Source organism: Ambystoma mexicanum, chromosome 7p (genome assembly GCF_040938575.1).
Source record: "Ambystoma mexicanum isolate Mex_15411 chromosome 7p, UKY_AmexF1_1, whole genome shotgun sequence".
NCBI classification, from domain to species: domain Eukaryota; kingdom Metazoa; phylum Chordata; class Amphibia; order Caudata; family Ambystomatidae; genus Ambystoma; species Ambystoma mexicanum.
The window spans coordinates 705,323,318-705,346,435 of NC_090939.1; the positions used below are offsets into that span (position 1 = coordinate 705,323,318).

At 40.3% G+C, this 23,118-nt stretch overlaps 1 protein-coding gene across 2 annotated transcripts in view; it reads right to left on the reverse strand.

The window, feature by feature from the left end:
• Nucleotides 1-23,118, reverse strand: part of CLTRN (collectrin, amino acid transport regulator) — a 382,340-nt gene that overhangs the window by 250,979 nt on the left and 108,243 nt on the right. The window lies entirely within an intron of this gene.

Consider the following 23,118-nt stretch of genomic DNA (forward strand, 5'->3'; position numbering starts at 1 on the left):
ATTTGTTCTGGTGTTCTACTGGGAGGAGCAGTAGTCGGTGTACAGTTATACCCCTTACACGGTAGGCTGTTACACCTGTGGGGTCTGTTACAACAGATGAAAGGTTGTTGTTTGTTAAGTTTTGCAGAAATGTGGTGATTATGTTAATTAAGAGCATTTTAGCAGAACCAGTGTCACCACTTACATACAGGAGCAGAGGTTTATCATTTTTGCAGCTACAAGTTTTAGTTTCATGTTTAAAACCATGTTCATTTTCTTCAGTGACTTCTAGGTAAATGGTGGGTTGTTCATCATCTAGCTGTGATTTGAGCACTGACAAGTCTTCGTCAGATTGTTTAGATTGATACATGGTATTTTCTACCTCAGTCATGGCTATGTATGCTCCACTTATAATGAGTGGCTTTCCAAGTGGTTCTTGGCTTCCTGCAAGAGAAGGTTGACTGCACAATCAGTATCTGTATCTACTAGAGTTTGAATTTCTTCCTCTTGTTGGTGTTCATTGTCCAACATTTGTTTGTATTGTTTGAAATTGACATTTGTTATACTGCTTTCATTTGCATTGAATGCAGCTTCAAATGAGTCATGGACACCTAATAATTCTTCTTCTTTTCTTCACAGTTTAAAAAGTTGCAGTAGGGCCACGTAATAAAGTTCTCTATTTTGCAGAGATTTAAATAATAACTTTATATGATTAATTAGGCTGGGTTTGATAAGTTTTACTAGGTTTCCTTCAAAAGTGGAGACTAAATAATTTGCCAGTTGTCTCATCTGGTGTGACATTGTTTTTGTAGGAGAAGTTTTGGGCTATGTCATACAGGCACATGTTTTCCAAAGCAGTACTTCTGTTTGGGTAGCATGTGTCAATTAAATTGTTTTTTAAAAATATGGTAGCTGTTGGGATCATTTGTGGCTATTGTTTCTATCTCTTGGTAGGATTTTATTACTCTTCTTCAGGATGAAGCTGGACCAAGGATTAGCCAGACAATGTGTACAGATTTTCCATATAACAATGTATCTGTTAAACAGTCTGCAGCTTTGTAGCAACCACATTCTCTATGAGAGAGCATTTTTATATCAAAGCTGTATAATTTTTATGACAGTGTTTTGTCAGATGATATGTCATCCCAGGGGTCTTTTATCTCTGTTTGCTCAGCTTTGGTGAGATAGGCTGTGCCATATCTTGCAACTGCAGTGCAATTGTCTGCAATGTATTGTATGTCTATATTTGCATTCCATAGGAGTGCAATGATTGCATTGTAATCATACTTGGATGTTTCATCCCTTTTAATGGGTATGCAGTGATGTTAACGAATATAACAAATTGAATTTTTAATGAACCCAAAACACCTAAAAATAAATAACGACAAACTTGTTAAAACTATGTCAATGTGGTTGGGAATGGGAATAGTAGTTTTGGGGGTGGGGAAAAGTATTAATGAAAACAAAAACAGGGCGCTTGGGGGTAACCCCCCAAAGAACAATGAAACACAATTTTGTTATAGGCATTTTGGGGTTGTTAAAAATTAATTTGTTGTTTTGTGATTCGTTAAAATCACATGTAACTCTTTTAATGTTGTATGTGTTTTTAGGGAATTTGCCTTTTACATGGTGTCCAACAGAAGACATCAAGCTATTCACTTGTTCTTGTGCGCAAACTGGTGTATGGAAACAAAGCGACATTTAGTATAGTATTAACCTTTGTTTTAATATCTACATCGGCAGTATTTGCCACACTTATGTTTTTGGAAGCCTAAGAGTTGTGTAAGTTGGTCACTATCTGTGGTTTCTAAATGGATGTTGCGGGTAATGTATTCTTCAATAAACTGTAAAACAGTGGCATCACTATCATGGCCAAATTAAGGAGCATCTTTTATCCACAAAAGCATGTGGATGTGTGGTGCTCCTCTGGATTGATATTCTTTTCTCCGAAAGAAGTGTTCCACTTCTCCGATCGGAGGGGTAGTTTTTTTGCATATGAAGTACAGCATGGAAATGAAGAGATGATGAAAGTACCTTGATACCTTGACTGGGGCAAGAGAACAGAGTTCTTCTGGTGTTTTTATATATATTCCCTCTTTATGTTGGTTTGTAGTATGTTAGAAGTCGCGCAAGTCATCCCATGTATATTCTGCACAACTTAAAGTAACACACTATGTGGGTGGGCCTAGGTTCCTTAGCATACAACGTGCATCAGCGTGACATCTGAACCAGTATTATTTTGTACCAGGCATGTTTGACAAGAGATTTGTGATAATTGACTGCAAAACCTCATCTTTGTCTTTTATCTTTTGAAGCAGTTGGGTAGCAGAAATGTTGAAAAAATTAGAGCCTGTTTTTAATGCATGTGCAACTCCATAACATAAAGTTGCTACTTCACTTTCAAACAGGAGGTGGACAATTTGTCTAAATCTGGGGTCTTCAGCATACATTCGTAAAGAGTGATATTCTGATGCAGTAATTTGTTTGGATCTTTCATCATATCTTCCTCCTTTTCTGGTAGGAAAGAGTAGAGGAAAAGAACGTGATTCTACACTTTTCTCCCATATGCTCATTGGGTATCCTTTGGCTTGACGTATTTGATATGTTTCTAATGCATCTTCTATGGTGTTTTTGGAGTGTAGTGGGTGAATTGTACACTGGTCTAAAATGTTGGCTGCAGTAACAGGATCTACATGTTCAAATTGGCCAGTTGGTGTTGAACTTGAATTATTTGGGTGGTTTCTCTTATGTTTTCCTCTGTGTTTATATCTTTGTAGTATTCATTGTTTTCTTTGAGATATTGTCAGGCTTGTCTAACTTTGTTTAAGTCAACCAGTTGTTGCCAAATTGTTTGGTCTTTAGTTGGTACACCATTTAATCATACAATCAAAGATTGATCTATTGGCCATTGTACTCCAAGAGTTTCTATATTTTCTTTAAGATATAATGGCAAATATACTACTTTGGCACGAATGCCTTTGAGTAACTCAGATGGAGACTATTTGACTGTTTTCGGATGAAGGTGTATTATAGCTTGAAATGGGTGTACTGTTTGGATTCAAATGCTCTCATACAAGTTAAGTTGTTGGAACGCCTTTGCAAGTGGGAATATTTCTAATTTATTAGTGATAGCACGTGATGGCATTTGGTTATTGTCAAGCTTTGTATTACAGTATGTGCAAACTATTGAGGGGTTAGTTATGTTGTATTTATTTTCTGTTGTTAAATATAAAGCTAATTGGAACCATTAAGATTCATAAGTGTCCTCTATTTTGTAGGCCATATCTACTATTTTTGGTATCCGGTAATATTACCCCCACACAAATGGTTGCCATACATAAAGTCACTGGGGCAAGGCTGTGGCAACATTATGGTGACCATTTGTGAGGGGAGCAGGGCTGTCCCCCACTCACCTTGAGGGAAACAAAATTAAAAAATGTAAAAACCAGGGTTGCTAGGATGTCCCCTGCAGGTTCAGAGTTATAATGTGATAATGTTGCCGCAAACCACAGGCCTTTTTGCAGCGACTTCTTTGCCACACAGCCTTTTTGCAGCAACATTATCACATGGAACCCTATTTTTGTACTCTTTTTATAAAACGTTCTGTGACATCATGCACATACTCTGGTGTTTCAGCAGATTTGTTTTGAAACTTAGCTATTTCTTTTTTGTATGTGTTTGTTATGATGTTGGTGTTTGTGAAGTTTTCGCTAATGTTTTCTGAAGTTAGTGAATTTTCTAAGTGAACTTCAGTTCCAAAATATTAACATTGAATGTACTCTTTTCCTAGAAGGAGCTCTTTGGCTGTTCCATGTAGGATAATGTTATTTACATTTTGGAGTTCTAGAGCAGGACGTTTTACATAGTGCAGTCTATGCACAAGATATCATATTGCGGAATGGTATACTGCTAACATTTTGATGTGGTGGAAGGTGCTTTTGCAAGCAGTTGCTGAAATACAGGCTAATGAATGTCCTAGAAGTCCAGTGTGGCTGCGCACTGGGCAGGAGTCTATGGTTTGTAACATTTTCATTCTACTTTTATCTTTTAGTTTCACATAGTGATTGAGGGATTGTCATAATGATTTGAAGGATTGTTGGCGTATGTTACATATTGAGCTGCATGTCTATTTGTACACTCGACAGTTTGTTTGGGCAAAAGGAACATTTGGTTGAATGTTTTTTTCTATAAAGGATTCTTTTGCCATAATGGTGTCTTTTACCATTTCATACCCTCGGCCATCACTGCCTATTGGATTTTTTCTGTTTGTTCTTGTTTATAAGCCTCTTCATTGAAATATGGTTTTGTGCTGCTAGTTTGAATCCATTCACCTTCACAGAAGTTTGGAAGGTACTTTTTGTAATGTATTGATTCATTTAGTTAGTGGTTTCATTCTGTTTAAAATCAATATACACAACATTCTCTTAAGTAGGAATCCACTGTCAATTAGAGCTTCAAGGATTACTCTTCTGCGGTAGTTTCTAACAGTAGATCATGACTCTTTAGCTGTCTTTATAAGATTGTGAAGAATTCCAAGGACGTACATTTTTTGCAAAATAATTATTTTGGAATTCTTTTCACGCGATTTAGCTGGACTTTTCATGTGAATTAGCTGGCACAAGCATGCAAGGGCCTTTTCACGTGATTTGGTTGTTGGGTGTACCCCCATCACCCATGGCCATGCCCCACAGGCAGCCCACACCACAGGGGAGCCCCCAACACCCGTGACCATGCCCCGCAGGCAGCCCACACCAAAGGGGACTCCCCAACACCATTGGCCATACCCCGCAGGCAGCCCACACCACAGGGGAACCCTCAGCACCCGTGTCCATGCCCCGCAGGCAGCCTACACCACAGGGGACCCCCCAGCACTCATATCCATGCCCTGCAGGAAGCCCATCACCCGAGACCATGCTCCACAGGAAACCCACACCACAGGGGACCGCCCAGCACCGTGACCATACCCTGCAGGCTGGTCACACCACAGCAGAGCCCCTAACACCCATGACCATGCCCTGCAGGCAGCCCATACCACAGGGGACCCCCAACAACTGTGACCATGCCCCGCAGTTAGCCCACACCACAGAGGAGCCCCCAACACCCATGACCATGTCCCGCAGGCAGCCCACACTACAGGTGACCCTCCAGCACCAGTGTACATGCCCTGCAGGCAGCCCACACCACAGGGGACCCACCCAACACCCACACAGCCCTTTCCATGCAATTTGGCTGGTGCAAGCGGGGTATGCGATTTCGCAGGGGTATGTGAGCCACTTTTCACGCGATTTGACTGGCACGAGCGGGGTACGCGATTTCACAGGGGTACACAAGGCCCTTTTCACTTGATTTGACCGACGCGAGCGGGGTATGGGATTTCACGGGTGTACACAAGGCAATTTTCACGTGGTTTGACTGCTGCGAGCAGGGTATGCTCTGATTTTTCATGCGATTACGATGGAGGGGGAGCTGTGTACTGGGCCAAGGATAGCGCGGGGCCTTGCGCCATATTGGAGATTTCAATGGCTTTTTCCTGCACAAGGGGCGGTGTTGGGGTTGTAACTGGTGCTGCTGGATGTTCACTGTGCCACAGCTGGTAATGGCTCAGGAAATCCATGAATACGCGGTGTACAGAAATGCTGTTTTGCGCCACGCCAGAATCTATGAATTGGGCCCTTTATGTCACAATTTACAGATTTAGGTCTAAGTGACTTTATACATCGATACCAAACATTCGATAATAGTTGTGAAACTCTCCATTTAATTAAAAATATCAGTGTTCATTTTATCATTAGATACCAAAAAGGTGTTTGATCATGTTGATTGGTCCTATTTATTTAAAACTTTACTAGTCATGGGCTTTCAGACTACATTCCAATAGATGAACAAAGTCTGCTATGAACATCCAACATCCAGGATATTGATCAATGGGTGTAACTCTAGGCTTTCCCAGTTACTTCGTGCAACCTTTTCCTTAATATGTTTTTCACTGAATGTATTTATTTCTTAAATGGGAGATCCCACCCCAAACACCCCCTGGCCCACACTTCTAGCCCTTTAATCCTCCTACACCCAAACCCACGCCAAGAGCTCACGTCGCCTACACCCCCAAACTTAACATATATAAAAAAAATAAAGATTTGGTGAAAAACATTTCAAGGAAAAGTGCAGAAAGTGTACACAAATAAACTAATAACGAAAAAACAAATGCTTTACGCTTATTGGAACCATTAGCCAATCACATTAGAAAAAGGCACGTATACATGTTATTCATTTTGCTGATTCTCCTTGAAGTGGCTGATAAGTGACCGCAGTCAGTAGTCAGGGGATTCTGCAGTGTATTACCTTTGGTAAGATGAGCTGGGTTGTGACCCACCCCTTCCCTTACCCCACACCTTTAAAAACCAGCGTTTTCACGTGAGTGCGGCCATGAAGTGGCTGATAAGTGACTGCAGAGGGCAGTTAGTGGCCAGTGAGGGAGCTGGGGCCCGGAGGCTTGAGCTGAAACTGGATTCCTGACTCTACAGGTACCTCCTTCTTATTTTTTTAGATTCCATGCCGCTCTTGGAGACTTGAGAAATATTACTTTGAGTTTTTATTTAGAAACAGACTTGAGATGAATTTGTTTCTTCCTTAGTGACATTTAATGCTGCACTGCCATGGAGCTTGAGAGAATTTGACTAAATTGGGGATTTTGACCATTTAAATTTTAGTCAGTGCCTCCCTACAAGGCTGGGGGGTGTTTGTATAAGTGAAGACACGCCTTTTCTTCGTCCACAGCAATCGGTGTGAGAAATGCCAGGGCTGCCTGAGGGGCTTGTGAGGTTCATTGGCTGCCGGAAGCAGGTGTCGCAGCATGCAGTGTCAGAGCTGTGGATTATTGAAAGCTCCTGTGTAGGGAGAAAGAGTGGAAAAAGTGCAAAACTGGTGCCCAGAGAGAGATATTATAAATAGTACGGTTTCTAGAGGCTTGATGTATAACCCAAGGAAAAAAGATATGGCAGGTTCATCTCACCCGGATATGGCTGTTGCCCCATTGGTATTTACACAAAGAAGAGACAGTCTCAGCCTGGCCATGGCCTTACCTCTCCCCGCCCCCAGTGAAAGAAACTACTCAAGCCCTAGAGGGGAAGTGGAGTAGAAAAGGGAAAAATGGGGAAATGAACAATCATTTCCCCACAATCGTTAGATTCAAAAGCACTGATGTACCGTTCTCCCCCAGGGGACGTGGAGGTGGTGGGGGGGGTGGATTTAGGCACTTTGCCATAGACTACTGAAAATCAGATAGTGGGATCCAAGAAGGTGGGAAAGGCCCAATCAGCTCTGAGACCTTCCCTTTCAAATACTCCTCAAATTTGGCCAGAGCGTGATAACTCACTGTTGGAGGTTTCTGAGTATATTCAAAGCGAACAAGGGAGTGGGCGGGAGCTTTCTGAGCCCAAGAGCAGACATTTAATGGGCTACCTTCATGGGTTGATTTACATCTGTTTATTTCTTCACTAGAAAAACTATGTGAAAACATGTGTGGGAAACTCGGAGAGCAATCTGGCTATCAGAGTAATATTTCCTTGTGCATGGTTACCTTAGAAAAAGCAGCAAAGAAGACCATACAGGAAAACGAGGGAAGAATGGACTTGGACTCAGATAAGAGGGAAGATGCTATGCCTGTAGGGGCGCCTCCTTTAGGGGAAGATGGGAAGGATATGGAAAGTATCCTAATGTGTAAGGAGCGGCCTAGAACAACAGAGAAGTCAAAGGAAATGGACAAGGAATTGGTGAGACCTGGGCCCACACCAACAAAAAGATGAATACAAATTCTAATAAGAAGAACCAAAAACAGATGGTGAAATCATCAAGAAAGTTCTTATTTAAGGTCGCCTTACCCATAATAATGGACACTCATGTAATAAAACCTTGCAATAGACAACCCTTGACCCTAGAGTATAATGGCCATGTAACACTGTGCAATCCTATCAAGAATAGTATGTTAATGTCGGAGGAAAATGTCTCAATTATAACAGTGGGCTTAGAGGAGGAAGGGTCAAAACAAGGAAATCAGAGTTTTGAGCCCTCGTGTATAGGTTTTTCTTTGGCAATGAAACATAAAGGCATCAAGCACAGACTGAGGTTTAATCCAAATTCAAATGGACAGCAATGAAGGGGCCCTCTATTTGATATGTTTAAATCTTCATCGGACTTGCATGCCTAGACTACGAGGGGCCCAAGGAAAGCCAGACTAATGCTTTGATTCAATATGACATGTCGAGGGGAGGAGTTGCAAAGGCCTCCCAAGAAATGGTGAATTTAGGCGTGAGGCACTATGTGCAGTGCCAAACACAACCTTTAATTGCATTGAGCGAGAAACCCCTGCCTGTAATTGGTACCTCTATCAAGGGGACCAACATACAGGTTGATAGGGGTGTGGTGGTACAGTTTGAAAATGCTTTTCAAGAAAGGGTGAATCCAAGGGTCGGATGTGATGGCTAGTGTCAAATACGACTATTAAATGGACAAAGTGAGACATCTCTGGCTCTTATAGACACTATACCAGCTATAACCTCATGGTTGGTGGGGGGTACCTATGAAGAATTTGTGAGAGTGGTCTGCAAAATTTGGCAGTGGGGTGCAAAATCTCCTGTTGAAATATATGTTTGATAGAGGAGGCCGGGGACACTTACTCTTTAATGAAGTACCAGTACTCTGACGAATCACCACTAAGGACATTTAATTTGTTCAGTTTGTGAATTCCTCTAGGTTGGATTGTGTTACGTTAGAGATTCTGTAAGTAATGGTATATGTGATGTGCTGTTGAAGGAGGCACCTTGCCTTCGTAAGTTGGGTTATGACCTTTTGCCCATGGAGGAGGGGAATGTGTTGGACAAACAGGAGGGAACAGGGTTTGGTAGAGAAATTGAAAGTTCTAGTTTCGGTAAGGTGGGTGTGCAAGAGGGTCCTGCGGTGGTGAGGGCAGCAAATCAAGTAGAGGGCAGTGGTTGGAGATGGCTGGCTCTTGCTCTGAGGGAATCTATTCCTGAGCTAAACGAATTGAAACAGCAACTTTAGTATTAAGCAGAATCGCACATCCATAACATGGAACACAAGGCGTGTTTCTGCTTTATTGACAGACTGTAACCTGTGTACCTTTTCAAGGTCTTTTGCAATTATCTTCCTTCAAGAAGTCTGGCTAATGTACCATCCCATTTTGGATGGGTCTGTGATATTGTTTCAGCCTGCCAGCCAAGGAAAGAAGGGACGCCCCTCTGGGGGATTGATGGTTGCAGTATGTAGTGATACAGGCTTCAAATCATCAAGGAAGTAAATGTGCTAAAAGGGGTGCTGGCAGCAGGGATAAAGAAAGTAGTGCAAGGTGTACTTATGCATTTACTATTGGTGAATATATATTGGATTCCCACTAATAGGGTTATTTTGGAGACCTTAGATGTGCTGTATGCTATTTATGAGGAATGGTTTATATCCTTCCCAGGGAGTCAGGTGATTGTGGCCGGGGCCCTAAATGCAGACTGTGGAGATGGTTCCAAGTCTGTCCAGATTAGGAAGGGGTTATTGGTAGGAAAGATGTGAGAAGGAAAACCATTCAGGGTGCCCAATGGCGTAGGATGATGGAGGATTGTGGCCTAAGTATGTTGAACAAACTGTTGGACGTAAAACTGGCATGTCCAACCAACATGGCACAGGGGAAATTCCTCTTCAGTAATTGACTATGGGCCTCATTATAAGTTTGCCAGTCCAGAAACAAGGGTGCCAGTAAGCTCACCAGCACACTTGTTTCCATTAAGGCAACTACAAGTCTGCCTGCTGGAGCCGCTGTGCCCAACAGGTCTGACCCTGCCGGGCGCAGCGGCCACGGTAGGCAGACTTGTCACAAGAGCACCGGCATCGTTGTTAACGGTGCCGGTGCTTCTTTGTCCCCACTGGACTCTATGGGAATGGGGATTAATAAAATTACTGGTGGCTGACTTCGCACCTGCCGGACTCGGAATGACCTGGTGGCACCAGGAGGTCAGGCGCCGGTAAATGATTCAGAGTCTGGCAGTAACCCGCTGGTAGTACCGGCAGGGTTCTGCCAGACTTGGAATGAGGCCCTATGTCTTTATAAGTACAATGCTGTTAGATCGCTCTGTGGATTTTAAGATCATTGTCAATGACAAAAGTGACCATGGTATGCTGGCAGCTGTATTTAGGGGAAATCTGGACTGAAACCCCAGGAGTTGCATGAATTCCCTGGAAGTAAATGCCTGTCTAAATAACCTAAAATGGCACAATGCAAATATAAGTGGATTCAACATGATTATGGTGCATAACTTTGCACAATGCGCCTACGAGTCCAAGATGGGATAATATTTGGCTGGGGCTATACATTTTCCCATTCAGTTGATCATTGCCTCATTAAAACAAAGGTTTTGCATCCAGAGGTGCGGGGGACTCTCATGCCTATAGGTTTGATTCCTATGTCCAGGTCCTCAAAGCAGCAAGTTGGAAGGTGATACAATGGATAAAAAACTCCAATATAAAGAAGGAGGATACGATTTTGTCTATCAAGAAAGAAACACAAAAACAAAATTACTACTTTATAGCCTGCCGGAACCAGTTATACCAACAAGATGGTGAAGCCATGTTGGCTATAATGGCTGGGAGAAAGGAGGCATATTTTTGGTCCTTGGTCAATGCTGTGGAGTTGAACTAGATAGGAGTGCAATCAAATCCCATATCAGAGGATGTGTGGGCGAGGCATTCTTGCCAGCTGTATGGGAAACAGGAGGGGTGGAAGTTGGATGGGAAAGCTTGGTTCCTGGTAAATGGTACCTTCAATTCTCAGCTGAAGATATTGAGAGAATGATTGTTAAAGGAAGCTTCTCTCATGTGGGGGGACGTAATCATCTCTCAAATAAAATATTCAAACATGCGCCAGTGATTTGGGCCAATATCATGTTGGTTTTTTGTTTAAAGCTCTTGTAGGCACTATGACTACCCCAGATTTAGTCATACCCATCTATAGAAAGGGGGATAAAATGTCAACTTATCAGACCCATCACCCCAATAGATACGGACTGTAAGATATGTGTTGCCTTGATCCTGGAGAAAATAGAGGAATGGCTCTCAGAGAAGGGTATCTTGGACAAATTCCAAGCTGGATTTAGAGGGCAGATGGGAACAGACTGTGGGGGCTACCTAATGTCGAGCATGCAAAAACTAGCCTGGAGAGACCAGGCAAGCCCTATTTACGGTGTGTCAATCGACCTATCTATGGCGGTTGATCTGGTTGACCACAGCTTGCTGTGGGCCAAACTAAATAAATGGAGTCTACCGATGGTCCTATTAAAAATCCTGATACATATGCATAAGGGAATATCGGTGCAAAATAGGCTTAATGATCAGGGAGCAATGTCCAAACCAATTGCTACAAGGAATGGTCTCCGACCGGGGTGAATTCTGTCCCCCTTTCTTTTTAATATGTATATGGCAGATATTGGTGAATCTCTCTTAAAGGCCTCATTCATGGCTTCTAAAATAGATGAGTTGCGTATGCCTTGGTTGGCATAAACTGATGATTTTAAGGGTAGCCAGACATTTTACCGAATTTATTTTACTGAGGTACATTTTACCGAAAAAATACCAAAATTGAATTATGTATGGGGCAGGTGGGCAAGGGATTAAAAGGGGTGGAGAGGAAGTTGGGGTGGGGTTTAAAACATAAGTGAACGTTGGCTTGGGGAAGAACCCCCCAGTTAAAAAAGAAATCAGTATTTTTTTATGTTTGGTAAAATTTACCTTGGTAAAAACAGCTTCGGTAAAATGACAGAAAAAACGATTTTATCCTGTTTTGTTGTACACTGATAAGCTTTCGAAAGATTAATGAATGCCTTGTTGTATTTATTGAGGAAAAAAAACTAAGGATATACCCGAATAAAACAGTGGTCATGACATTTTAGAAAAGGGAAAAGAGAAATAATTTGATCTGGTATGTGAAGGAAAACAGCCTGACGTTTAAAAAAACATGTTGTATTTAGGGTACCCAATTTTAGCACATCCCTCAGAAAGCAGTGATGCTCGCCACATAGATGGCTAAAGTGGATGCAAAATTTGGCAAATTATCTATGCTACCATTTTTTAAAATTTTTCAACGGTAAGGTGGTTCCGAATTGTACGTATGCTCTCGAGATTTTACCAATATGGCTACTGCATGAACTTGACTGCTTTGAAGCCATTATTTGGCAATGATCCTGTATTCTATTCCACAAAGTGTTTCCATAGCAGTCATCTGCCATGAATTGGGTTTGCAGTCTTTGAGGAGCAGAGTCTGGTGGAAAGAGTTAACCTTATACTATACGTTTTTAAGTTCCCTGTGTGGAGAATCCGAGGGGATTTTCCCCAGGAACCTGGTATGGGACCCTAGTCATGTGGTCAAGGGAAGGCAGGCATTCTGTGATCCCAACCCTGGGGGTGGTGTACAGCAGGAGGATCACATGGGGGGAATCAGACCAGGAAGACTGGGAAGAACCCCTTTTTAACTTTCCCCGTAACCCCTCCCTTCTGATGGCCTTTGGGCAAGTTAAAGAAGTGGAAAAAACTATTTTCCGTAAAATTGAATTGCGTGTCCGAGAATTCCTCATTGACTGTGACAAAGAAGAGGGCTGAGGATGCATGCAGAGAGAAAGGACAGGCAAGTAGGCCTAAGAGTCTTTGTCAGGGTCAGGCAAATAACACTAAGGGCTTGCACCTGAAGTCAATTGCCTCACCTGAAAGGCTTAGAAGGCTGCAGGAAAGAGCTGGAGCTGAAAGGTTGGCAGTAGTGGCAGGAGAAGAGCACACGGCTGGTGGTTCACAAGGAAGTGTTACCACGTAAGGGACGCTGGAATAAGAGAGGAGCAGATTTCATCTGTAGGTTCTGAGTTGGTTGTGTGCTCACACATCCTGTCTGGCTGTGGATGCATTGCAAGAGACTGGAAGAAGTTAATGGTTTCCCCAAGTACACCCAACAGCCGTGGTGGCAGAGCTAAGGTAGTGCAGATACCTGAGACCCATGTGCAGAAGGAAGCTGAGGGAAGTAGGAGAAAAGAAGACTCTCTGTGGCTGAGGCCGCATCAAGGACACCCATTGTGCACAGGGGTGTGGGTCCCGAGGGGGCCTGTAAGAAGTAGTAGCAGGTAGAAAAGTTGGGAAGTGGAAGCTGACCCCAACTGCAGTGTTTTAGAGCCAGTAAGTAACGCTCAGTACTCCAATTCACTGAGAATTCCTTGTCAGTAACTGTAACCAGCTATAATTTAACTCAGGTGACAGTAGAAGTGAGTAAACATTGTTTGTTGCCATGGGAAATCATTATAACAAAGGAAATGTATCACACGCATTTTTACCTCAAGTGAACTGGGGACTTCCAGCCCTTTAAAATGAGGTAGCAATACCCTTGAGATAGGTGGGGATGCAAAAGTTACTCAAACATCAATAATCGAAACGACTCAGGTATATGGCTAAAGAATAACTGTTTTAATATCAATCATCTAAAGCAGGGAGTACAACGGACATCAACGGACGTCTCAGCATAAGAACTCTCAATGCATCTTAAAAAAAGCATACTTTTATAGCAAAGAATCATCATTGGTGACGCCAACCTACGTGGCAAACTATAAAAACATCATGGCAAGTGTGATAGGGTCTAAGGGAATATCTAAGTATACATTCCATACTCGTCTAAGGCAGTGAAAGAAAGTGATCCATCTCTTAACATCAGGTCGGGCAACTAAGCCCTCCCCTAAAACAGGTCACTATGAACGTCACTAAATACACAAGGTCCCATTGGCTACACAAACTATAGGACCCTTAATCATGCAGTCCTCTACCATTGGTTGGCACTTTAACCTTTGTCAGTACCTTTCCACCTACATCTAGCAGCACGCAGGCAGGGCTTCCAGGTGCTGGTGAGCTAGTCTTTGACCATAGCTTCCCACCAATTAGCATATTCATCCATCATCACGTGCAAGGTCTGCTGTCAATTAGGGCTTTGAACTTGTCCTTGGGAGTGTTTTTTGCTCTGGAGAATTCAGGGGAGTGAAGTCACGGTCTTCCCTCATGCGTAGGTGTGATCATCATGTTCGTCCATCTTCATCCTTCCACATGACTGAAGATAACAAAATCAAGCTCTATTGTATTTAAAATACTATGTTCTAATAGACCTCCGATGTCTTCCTTGTTTTATTCATGCCTCTTGAACAGGAGCTTCGTTCTTTCACACTATTTGTATCCAATGTCTGCTCACTCCTGCCGTATAAGACCTTGGCTTCTTGGCTCATCCAGTCTTGCCTTTCTGAGATTCACTTTGTAATTCACTTTTTTTCTAACTGCGACACACTGGAAACAAGACCTTCTTTAACCCAGCTCTGCTATAACACATAGTGGAAACATCCATTTTTTACACACGTATATATATATATATATATATATATATATATATATATATATATATATATATATATATATTCAGTAAAAAAACTTTGTTAAAGGGACGTTATGGTTAAGTTGCGCTACTAAAAACCTATCAGATTCAGTAAAAAAACTTTGTTAAAGGGACATTATGGTTCCAAGTAAAACCGAAAAACCCCTGAAATTCGCCAGTTATGGTAAGCTAAGCAACCATAACTCGCGCCAACACCGTGCACTGCTAAGACTAACACCCAGGACATCGAAGATGACATCACAAATGTCATTGATTACATCACTGATGACATCACATGTGCATTTACCTTTCATGAAAAGTCTGTACAAGGGTTTCTCATTTAACATATACATTTTTTTTGTACAGACCATACAAAAATTGAAACTACTACAGAAAAAGAAGCGGTGGATAACACTCTGGAACACATAAGCGAAAAAATGGATCAACTTATGGCAAATTTTACCAATTTAAAAAACTTTGTGGAAGATCACTTAAAACTAACAAGATACCATTGTCCCACCAGTACTTGTCCCCCCTCACCATAATCCCACTCATTTAACCCCAAACCCTCTCCAGGGACCAAAACGTTTTGATGACATTTCCATCCCTTCTTCACCTGATCTCAATTATGTTGAAATCCCTAATTCTCCTGTTTTTGTTTCCGTTTCTGCCCCACCTTCTCAGTCATAAATTGTTAATATATGTCAAATAAAGTTACTTTTTTATATTGTGTTGTAATTAGTTTCAGTTCTTTTTGTTAAAACCAATTTAGGTGTCCACGGACAGCGCGGTTGTTCGGAAATGTTCAAAAAAAATGTAAGTGTCCTGAGGACACTATATCTGTCCGTAATGTTCTCATGCAAGTTGAAACTGTTCTAAGAACACTCGTAGTGTCCTGAAATGTTTGTAAATAAACGAAAATGGAGGTGTCCTTAAGAACACTATGCCTGTTTGTAGTGGTCGCTAGCAAGTTGAAACTGTTCTAAGAAAACTCGTGGTGTCCTGAATTATTTTGAAATAAACAAAAATAGTGGTGTGCTGGGGACGCTATGTCTGTCCGTATTGTTCGCAAGTAAGTTAAACTGTGCTAAGAACAAACGGCTGTCCGTAACTGTTCGTTTTACGTGTGACGCACTTTTAATTAGTTCAGGACCCGAACACTGTCCGTAGAACATCAACGCGCATGTGCAAAACAATGTCCGTACATTGGGTGTCCTGCGGACGGCCGCTTCCTTAACGAACATGCTCACGAAGCAATCATGTGACCGCGCCCACGCTGATCGCGTGTTCTGAATGCGGACACTGTTCGTGTCCCGAACAGTTTAAAAGTACATTTCCAAGTAATCCACAATATTTCTCATTAAAAACTCACCATACCACAAATCCCACATACTAATCCTAAATTTCCACATAGTTTTGTGACTTTATGAACCTTTTTTGGTGTTCAATCTGTCTTGTGAACGGTGCGCATGTCCGCGAACCGCGTACAAGAACCCCTATAAAAGACCACGCCCTAGAGCTTATTCTCATTGGCCCTCATTACAACTCAGGCGGTGGAACATGGTGCTATTAGCACCATGGTCCATGCCGGATTCCGCCATGGTGGATGGCGGAATTACCGCCCCATTCCAAGGTGAGTGGGGCGGTAATTTCCCATTCACCATTTGCCCTTCCCCATTACCATTTTTGCCCCATAGGGGCACACAGTACTCTGCAGAGGAGAGCGACTTTGGAGTGCTTTTGAGTCTATCATCTCACAGCACGAGAAGACCTGCTCACTACCCAAATAAAACCCACTCTACATCTTCCTCTCTCAGCTCGCCCTTTCTTATCCCTGTGGTTGATGTCCCCCCTTTACCCTCCTTTCCCCTCCTCTCCTAGTGTGTCTTGTATAAAAAACCAAAAAAATACAAAATAACAAAAATAAAAAAAATAAGAATCTTTTCAGAGCCGCCTTTCACAGTTAAAAAACAGAAGTGAAGATAAATAAAGCAGAGCCCTTTGTATTTCTTGAAAGTCAGCGGACAATTCGCAAACAAAACAATTGGGGTGCTACCCTATTTTAACCATTGCATTTTTCTCTGGGAGGAAGTGGTGGCTCTGAAAAGAGCCTTTGAGAGGTGTTTGTATGTCAAAAATTCTAAATACTTAACACCTACTTCAAAATGGATGCTGTATTTCTAAAAAAGGTTGCAATGCATTTTGTACATTTCTCAGAAAAATCTGATTGCCAGCATAAGTAAGATGGACTTCATCTCTGCGAAAAATGTATGTACTACAAAACATAATATTTTCATTGTGAAAAGAGGACATGCCAAAATCTCTTAGGAAGGCACAAACAGCCTTATTAACATTACGCCTTGCTTTCTCTATTTGTGGACCAAATGAGAAAGAACGAAGCCACATTTGTCTCTGCGCAATCCGTGAAAAAATTACTTTGGAGTTTGGAAACATGTCCATGATCTTCTGAAGTCCTTCTTTCATTGCAAATTGCAAAGAAATTCCAGACACATGCCCTAAACTGTTCCCTCCACAATGAATTACAATTATGTCTGGATGTTCCTCTATCTTCAAAGTTGCACAGAGAGGTAGCAAGTCCAACCACTTCATTCCACACACTCCATGCCAGTGCACTTCCACATGTGGGAGTCCAAGATTTATAGATACTCCACAGCTTTCTGCCTGCACCTTCAACCAATGTATCCACGAGTCTCCCAAAATCCACACAATCTGTTTTTTGAAACACTCAGCCATAGCTATCTGTTCTTCTCTCAGCAAAAAGAATATCTGAGAAAACCTCTCCTAGCACAACACACTCACTAAACTTTACTGACCAATCCCTTGCTACATTCAATCTCATTTGCATGCCTGCCCACCCCAAATTCCCCGGATGTAATACACGGTGTCCTAGAACTACCGCCATGTCCGCGAACATATCGTAACATGGACAGCCCTTCTACCATCTCCACTTCACTCTCTGTGCCATTCCCTCATTGGATGTAGCTAAGAAATCACATGACCATCCACCAATCAAATCCAAGACCTCTACATGTAACTACATCATCATAGATCAGCACTGCAAATGTACGGTGAATCTCTCGGAGTACAAGTCTCATACCATTGGCAAGCACAATCTACACGAAATACTATACAAGTCTACAAGATTTCTACTTGCAGCTTCATCCATATCCATATGCATGAACACAAACTACAGGTATGCATATTTTCTATACAGTACATGAACACATTTTCTAACCGATTTTTACCTTGTATAATCTGTAAAATGAATCTGCGATCATTTTTTCATTGTCCTAAAATGAACGGTGATTTACAAACCATTATACCGTTTAATTTCTTCATACACACACACACGCAAATAATGTTAAACTAACATTTTTGAAATAAAATATATAGACTACATATAATCAAACAAAATTACATGCACACTCTATGATCAAATCTCAAACAATAATATTTGTACAAACACATAATTGGTTTTAATTTTTTTAATTTATATAATTACTTACATTTATATAGGACAAGCAGGCTATGACATTGACTCACTATTACATGGAAAAGCAGGCTATGACATTGACTCACGATTACGTGGAAAAGCCTAGTTACAGGAATAGTGGTATACAGTGGTACATTATGAATTTCACAAGCCATAGCAAAGATATTTTCTTTCCTACAGTTGGTCATAAGATAGTTTTAATGGTTTTGAGGAAGGCACTGAGCATTTCAATTTAAAATATCTATGTCTAAATTAAAAACAGTGCTATATTCAAACCAAATTACTAATTTCTTTCTTTTACAATTGCAGTGAAAACCATTCTCCTGAAAAGAAGCAGCCAAATTTGAAGTACAAAGAACAACTAAGAAGCAAACTGCTCATTTTAGAAAAAAAGTAAGTAGAATGTTACCATAATATTTGAATTATTACTCAAACACACTGTAAGGTTAATTCATGCTATTTCCGTGCCTAAAAATAGAGATTCTGCACCATTCTGACCAAAAATCCCCCCGTCTTAATCAGTGATTTACTGGCAGAATGGCCCACAAATTCCTATTTTTCGACACACAAATTACCCAACTCAGCCGCTAGAATTTAGATGTTGTAGAACAAACGACTGTTTTAATTGTATAGCTTTAGATATACTATTTATACTTCTCCACACCACTGGCTTACTTTTTTCTGTCATCTGAACCCCAGTTTAGTAACACATTAATTTAAGAATATCCATCCCTAGTAGTTGTATTTCCCAATGCACAATCACACACCATTATATACATCTTTATCATCTTACTCAAACACTCATGCACACAACACACATGCATTGCAGAAGACCCCAACCCATACCTTCTGTATTTTTTTCAACAGACCCTAAAGAATGCCTACCAAAAAGCAACTCCGTAGAAAGGAACACAGAAGAAGGGCAAATGAAAAGAAAAGTTTCCAACATAAACATCCATCTATGAAACACAACAGCTAATACAGTCATGTAGTGAAACAGAGGAAGTTTCTAGTACAAAAACGTTGCCTCCTCTATCACAAAGTAGAACAACCCAAAAAACAATTAACAGAAAATCAACTATCACTACAAATAAAACTTCTATAAATCTTGATATAGTACAAAGTAAGCATACCAAGAAAAGTATTTTAGCTAAAATGTTCCATCACAAAGTCCTTCAAAATCTTATAAAAACAGAAGAGAAACCAGGTTCAACACTTCAAACCTATCGTAGGAAAGTAATCTTAGAAGCGTTGATAAACAGTGCAATTCTTCTCAAAAGAAAGTTATTTATTTTAGTGTTAAGCAGAATGAAACCACTAACAAAACTAATAACTAAATTACAAAAAAGACTTCTCAATAAACGAAATGTCAACAGAAATAACTTCTTAAATATCTGTGGAGGTGAATGGAGTCACACTACAAGCACAGAACCATACTTTAATGAAGAAGCGTACAAACAAAAGCAAACAAATACAATTGCCATACATAGCAGTGGTCGAGGTTATGAAAAAGTTAATAATACCATAATGGAACAAGAAGTACCCCTTACAAAAATATGCCTTGAAAACGTAGATTAACCCCTCCATTCAACTGAATCAGAACATCTGGTGTACAAATGGCCATGCACGTCAATGCGCAACATTCCCAAAAAAATGTTCAAGTCTTTACGCCAATTCCTCAATCAATATGTGAAAAGCAAAGACAAAATCAAAACTACTGCAAAAAATGGATGCTTGTCCAGTACGCAAGTACACAGGACTACAAGGACATTCATTGGCCAGCATTACAGGACCTACTTGCAAAACAACCTTCCATGATATCAAAGGGATATCAACACATCATGCAAGTATAAGAAATCTAGTTTATAAACTGTACTATGCTAAACGTCCTGCTTTAGCACTAGCCAATTTAAATAACATACTTCTACATGGTACAGCAAAAGACCTACTAGAAGAAATCGACTATATCCAGACAAAATATTTTGGAAGTGAAACCCACTTACAAGATGAATTAGCTGTAAACCAACTTCATAACAATTCTGCACATGGCAACCTTTCACTACACACATACAAAAAAAGAAATACTAAAATTTGAAAGTACGTCAGCTGAAGTACCAAACCACGTGTGTGTATGTTGCCACAGAACTTTTTTATAAAAGTAACACAAAAACTGTAGACCTATCATACAAAATAGAAGACAATGAAGATTCTAAATGGTTTGAATTAGCTCTCTACCTTACAGCAGAAAACAAATACGAAATAACTGACCCCATAATACTTTGCAGTTACTGCACTACAAAACTTGACAACAACCAAACTCCTTCACGTGCTATCACAAATAACTTGGAATTATATCCACTACCAAAACCCCTTCAACAACGTAATTTATATAAGAGCATCATAATTCAAACAGTGCACCCATTTCAAGCAATAATACGCCTTTAACCAAAAACTGCTAAATTACCTCCCTATGAATTAGTGAAAGGTATTCGTGGAAAAGTAGTGTATTTACCATTAGATCTAAAACAAAATGTGCACACTCTAGGAGTGCAGCGTCCAATGCAGCAATCTTTAATTATCTTGGTAAATGGAGTACCTACAAAAGACAAAAAAATTGACAACAACTGGTAGATTTACATAAAGTTAGAGAAGCCCTGCAATATCTTAAAGAGAATAATGAATATTAAAAAGACATTAATATTGAAGAAAACTTGAAAGATACAACTGAAATAATTCAAGAGACACAAGAAGCTGGTCAATTTGAGCTCCTAGATCCTGCTACAATATCAAACACTTTAGACCATTATACAATTCATCCATTGCACTCTAATGACACCATAGAAGATGCACTGGAAACGTACCAAATGTGTCAAACAAAAGGATCACCAATCAGCATATGGGAAAAAAGTATAGAAGCACGTGCATTTCCTCTACTCTTTCCTACTGGCAAAGGAGGAAGATACGATGATAGACCTATTCAAATATCAGCATCAGAATATCGCTCATTACGAATGTATTCTGAAGATCCCAGATTTCGACAAAAGTGGAATACATATTCCACCTACTCTTTGAAAGTGAACTAGCAACCTTATGTTACGGAGTTGCACACATATTAAAATCAGGATCACACTTTCAAAATATGACAGCTACACAATTATTACAAAAAGTTCAACAAAAAGATGTGGTTTTACAAGCAAATCTTACAAATCTATTAGCAAATATGTGTAGTACTAAAGAGTACTGGTTTCGACGTCATGGAGATGTACGTTGTATGATCAGAAACCTTGGCCCACCCACTTGGTTTGTTACATTAAGTTGTGCAGAATATGCATGGGAAGATTTACATGCTTTCCTACGCATATCAAACGAAAACAAAACAAACATAGGTATACTGACACCTGGAGAACTTTGTTCTCAGGATCCTGTTAATGTTTCAAGATATTTTCACCATCGCTTCATTGCTATGCTACATTTTATTTGTAATAAAACTGTTCCTCCCCTTGGAGAAGTGCAACACTTCTTTTGGAGAAAAGAATACCAAGCCAGAGGAGCACCACATGTCCACATGCTTTTATGGATTAAAAATGCTCCTAAATTTGGTCAAGACAGTGATGCCACTGTTTTACAGTTTATTGAAAAATATGTCACTTGTGAAATTCCATCAGAATCCACAAATAGTGATCTTCATGCAAAAATTTTACAATTCCAAAGACACAAATGTGGCAAATACTGTCGTCGCAAACACAAAAACAAAGGGAAATACTACACCAAATGCTGATTTGGTTTCCCTAGACCAGATACAAATACAGGTCAAGTGAACAACCTCATGTCTTCAGTTAGACATAGTGTTAAAGGTAAGTCACCTAAAAATACATATTGCATAAAAAGAAAAGAAGAAGAAAAATATATCAATGATTACAATGCAATCATTGCCCACCTATGGAATGCAAACATAGATGTGCAGTACATTGCAGACAATTCTACTGCAGTTGCACGATATGTCACAGCATACTTAACCAAATCAGAAAAGACAGAGCTCCAAGACCTCTGGATTGACCTGTCATCAGATAAAACAGTGTCTCAGAAATTATATAGCTTGGGCATAAAAATGCTGTCCCATAGAGAATGTGGATCCTATGAAGCAGCTGATCGATTAACTGGTACTGCATTGTATGGTAAATCTGAAAATGTAGTATAGCTAAGTCTTGGTCCAGCTAAATCTAGAAAAAGTGTTCTAAAATCATACAAAGATATAGAAACAATAGCCAAACATGATCCCTACAGCCAAGACATTTTAAAAAACAATTTATTGGACATATACTACCCAAACAGGAGTACCACTTTGGAAACCATGTGTCTATACCACATAGCCCAAAACTACACATACAAAAATAATATAAAACCTGATGAACAAAACCTTAAATACAAAGTGACAAACTGTGAAGGCAGCTTAGTAAAACTCACCAAACCAAATTTAATTAATCATATCAAATTGTCATTAAAGACTCCTCAACATAAAGAAGTATATCACATGTCCCTGCTACAACTCTTTAAACCATGGAGAAAAGAAGAAGAAATACTAGATAACTATGATTCATATTTAGACACTTTCAAAGCAAATGAAAGCAGTATAACTGATGTAAACTTTGCACAGTACTAAAACATGTTGCACAATGAACAGCAACACGAAGAAGAACTCCAGGCCCAACTAGATAAGGACACTCCTGACAGTAGTCAACCTTCTGTCATAGGAAGCCAAGAACCACTGGGAGACCCACTAATAACAAATGAGGCAGAATTAGCCATGATAGAAGTAGAAAACACCATGTGTCAGTATGAAGATAAAGAAGACTTAACTATACTACAATCAAAGCTAAACAATGAGCAACGTAGCATTTTTCAAGAAGTAACAAAAGAAATTGCACATGGTGTACAACATGAAAACAAAGAATGCACCTGTCAAAATTACAAACCTATACTATTGTATGTCAGTGGTGAAGCTGGTTCTGGCAAAACATTCCTAATCAAAATCATCAGTATGTTCCTTCAACAATTGAAAAACAACAAACTGTCAGCTGTTGTCACTGCCCCCACAGGTTTAGCTGCCTACAACATAGGTGGTGTCACTTTACACCGATTACTACTCCTGCCAGTAGAACACCAAAACAAATTAGATTAT